The following is a 4,526-nucleotide window of genomic DNA, read 5'->3' as shown; positions in this document are numbered from 1 at the left end:
ATAATGCTTCTTGACTTTCAATGTCCCAAGTTAAAAGTAGACCCAAGGAAGTTCACTTCTGTCCTTTTTTGTGGGTCCTGAGATATGAACTCAGTAATTCTTTACTTTCTTAAGTCTCTGATATCTCAAGCAGATGTTATAAAAATATTTCACCCATGTTTCCTGCTGTGCCTCAGCAGAGGAATCCAACTCACTTAACCCAGGACTAGAAATGAAAGTGCTTGGACTTGTTCTATGATTTTCTGGAAAAAGTAGCAATAGCAGAAAAAAGGAAATCTCCTTAAACTCTATTTTTGTATATTTCCTTCATGTTTTTCTCCATAATTTTTATATGCTATCATTACATATTACATTCTCTATAATTGTGTACACACATATCTGCTTATAATTTACCATATCCTTAGGAATTTCCATGCTGTCATTCATTTTATTTATTGACCACTTTGCCAACTCGTGTATTGAATGAACTTCAGTTCATGCAACTGTTGTTTTATGCTTATTCACATAGGTTGAATTTAGCTGTTCATTCTTATAAATAAAATGTGAGTAAACATATTTGTGCTCAAAATATTTCACTTTAAAATTAAGGTTATTAATATAGAATATTTGGGAGTTGCATTGGTTAGTTAAGGAGCTGCATCTTTTCAAGGCTCCTGGAACATTTGACTAAGTGTGTCTTAGGATAAGTTAGGTGTTCTTTGCTCTGTCACATCCAAGCTTCTTCCCACTCCTTTTCCGTATCATTTCCTAGACGAACATGTTGTTCACATTTGTATAAGGCAAATATTCCTTGATGGTAGTCTAATATAACCAGGATGATAGTGGAAATGATTTAATTTTTAACCACTCTATGAATGTGACTAAAATTGAATAGCTGTTCTTAGTAAGAAAGGAAGAGCTAAGTGTAATAACAGTTACTATTAACCCTCCTGATACCAATTTATATGATACATTTATTTCTGTCTGGTGTAATTGACTTTGGCTTTGATGAAATTTGGAATTCCCAGTTTTATTTAGAAATAACTATTATGTTTTTGTATTCCTGTGATTTTGACCATATTGCCTGACTAAATTGGGGAGAAGATTTGGTGAAAAGAAAGGATACTGGATAAAAACCAAGAACAGACAAACAAACCAAAAAATGAGCAAAAAAAGAAAGGAAAAGAAAGTGAAAGGGAGTGCAGGATCAAAGGGAGCCCGGGAGGGAGCCCGGGAGGGAGCCCGGGAGGGAGACCGGGAGGGAGCCCGGGAGGGAGACCACCCTTCTTAGCCATTTTATTTTAGAAATGTTTTCTCTCTGGTCCTCAATTTCCTCTTCTGCAGAACAGAGAAGAATCGAACCATCTTCTGTGTGTACTTACTTCCTAGCGTTAGTCATGGGCAAGTTTCAAATTAAATTCTTACCGTGTTTTGGTGGTGGTGATGGGAACAACTCAAAGATCTTAAAACAACAATAAAAACACACAAACACCCCTATTCTTCTACAATAATATGCTGAAATTAAAGTATCTTAAAGTCCTGAAATTACCTTAAGTTCTTGGAGTGGCGGGCTGTATTTAATAAAAATAAAGATAAGTGAAACTATTTTAAAAATGCTGCATTGGAATATGCAGATTCTGATATAGTAATTGTCAAAGTGAAGGTATTAAGTTATTGTGTAGAATTTAATGGCAGCATCTAAAAGTCATAGCATTTTTTGTTTGATGTGCTGGGCCTAATTTATATGTAAATATAGGCTCTGTAGTATTACCTAGACATTTAAATATGTCTGAATGGCTTATGTGGGGAATTGATGTACATCTCTGAACACTGTGCTTGAAAAGAACTCTATAAAACACAATTTATTATGTGTATCTTGAAAAATAAAAAGACAAGGTACAGTGATTCTGGTTCAAATAGGCTTTATCCATACTTGGGTGTGTAATTATAATTAATTTTCAGTAAAGTTGCTTTTGTACCATTTCTGAAAAATGTGGCAGAGTTAATAGCTTGAATAAGAATAATAATGAGTTTTTTGTGGTGACCTGGGAGTATTAGGAAGTCCCCACCAACACTGGCATGCAAGAAATGCTATCTCCAAATATGGCACATTGGGATACTCTGTTTTGTAAAGTTTTTATTTTTAAAATTTTTTTTTGAATTTTTGCAAATTTCATATAATATAATTTTATAAAATTTAGATCCTCTCCCCCACCTGCACTCCCAACTATCCTCCACCCAATTTCATGTACTGCATACATATATATTAGGGTCTACAGAGTAACTATTGGGAACTTACAGCTGCTGGGAGAGGAGAATCAGTCTTATTTAAGGGTGAGACCCTTGGTAGATTAACCAGGCTCCTGTGAATGGACTCATGCTCAGTACTTTAAGTCGAATGAAATTGAAAAGCCACAGAAACAGAAAATTTCTTCCACCTTCTCTCCTGAATACCAACATATGACAGAAAAAAGGGACATTATTTAGAAAGGTTGGACAGAATATGAACATACAGGCCTTGTCAAGTTCCCCGTAGAGAATGCATTATCATTGCATCGTACTTTTTTATTTTTTTTGTCTTTTTGAGACAGGGTCTCCTTGTAGCCCCAGCTGTCCTGGAACTCACTGTGTAGACCAGGCTGGCCTTGAACTCACAGAGATCTGCCTGCTTCTGCCTCCCAAGTGCTGGGACTACAGGTGTGTGCCACCACGCCCAGCCTCATGCTTTTCTTTTTAACATGAGAACTTCTATAAAACTGTGTGTTCTTCATCAACCATGAAACATATCGCTTAAGTAAAGACTAAGTGTAAGACCTGAAAGTATGAAACTCCTAGAAGAAAACTAGGGGAAAATTCATTGATATTGGGCTTAGAAATTATGTTTAGGAGGGTAGAGAGAGCGAGAGAGAGGAGAGGTAAATAATCCCTGGCTAGTGTGAAAAAAAAAACAGAGGGAATAGTATTAGTCCAAAAACCTACTGAAAAATTACACATACAATATCTCTACTCGAGTCTATGTGTATAGTTGAGGGCTACATGAAAAGAAACAGTGTCAGGCAAGAGAAACCTTCCTTTGAGTGGTTGGCCAGGGTAGTCCAAAACACTCCCAAAATTTACACAGGCTGTTGCCACAGCCATCGATGGCCTCACAGAACTTGAAAGTAAGACCTTATTGCTGCAAACAGGATATACTTTGGACACAGGATTTGGAGCAATGGAGCCAGAATGGACCTGGAAGTCACCTCCCCTGAAGACTAGCTCTCATAGATTTGGAGAGCACTACACAAGCTGCTAAGGGAGAACATCAATGATCCAACCCCAGCTTTAAGGCCTAATAACTACAATAATAACCAACACAGAAAACTTTATTGGGGTAGTAGTGGCACTTTTATCTTGGGGGTAATCAACAGCTATCTGATTGGACTTAAAGCCCACTCAACGGAAGGAAACACATGTGTGATGTTGTAAACATAGCCAAATACACATGGCTGGAGAGGTCATAGACCTTAGAGAAAACCCCAAGTTTGTCACATTTCTAGACAAATGTAATTTTTTACTATGTGCAAAATATGGATCCTTTTATTTACAGAAAAGTATGCCAGTCATCACTTTTGCAAGAGACAGAGATTATTACAGAGTTCCACAACTGGTTATACATAGAGATTGTCTGTGAATTTCCCAAGCCTAAGTGACACATCTACAATGCAACCTCTACGTCCCAGCCTCGTGGAACATAGAACAAGGGGTAGAGAGAATACTAATGCATCTCTCAACTCTCATCAATGAAGCTCCTTCGTGTAACAGAGGGCCATGAACACAAAAGGACACAAATGGCCAAAGCAAGAAGAATAAGAGTAAGAATAAGAATAAGAAGCAGAGTGTGGGCCCTTGGACAGGTCTCCTATATTAAACTCCACTCAACCGACTCAGGGATCATTGCAGAAGAGGGGGCAGAAAGATTGTAAGAACCAGGGGAGGAGATTCATGAATATATGGAAATAAAGTCCTACAGGCTTTTGGGGCCTTGCTCATAGGAACCTACAGCAATGGTGTCAGTATACACAAGACCCATGCAAACTCAAGCAGACAAAAACCCAGCACAGAACTTTGAAAATGGACAGCAGGCCCCAATCTTAGCCAAAGAACTATTGGCAGCTGATTACTGCTGGGTGAGGAAGAGCTGATCTTCTTAAAGGGAGGGACTCTAGATAAGCTGACTAGGCCTCAGTAGATGAACTTGCACTGAGGGACATCTGGGGACACTAACTTGACTTGAGAGACCTTAGCATAAATGACCAAATGCATGAAATCCAGTGGGTAAGAGGGCTATAAAGATGATTAAGATGTTCTGAATGAAATGCACAAAAATTCAATAAAAATGTACAAAAAAGAAATTATGTTTTCGGATATCACGCCCCAAAAGCTCAGGCTACAAAAGCAAACATAAGTGAACAGAACTATGTCAAACTAAAGAGCTTCTGTACAGCAAGGAAACAGTAAATAGGATGGAAAGGCCTAGGAGCTCCTGAAAGACTTTGCAAGGTACC

The sequence above is a fragment of the Nannospalax galili genome, unplaced genomic scaffold, assembly GCF_000622305.1.
Source record: "Nannospalax galili isolate Female #2095 unplaced genomic scaffold, S.galili_v1.0 scaffold202, whole genome shotgun sequence".
Classification (NCBI taxonomy): Eukaryota; Metazoa; Chordata; class Mammalia; order Rodentia; family Spalacidae; genus Nannospalax; species Nannospalax galili.
Note: the sequence above shows the minus strand (reverse complement) of the source record.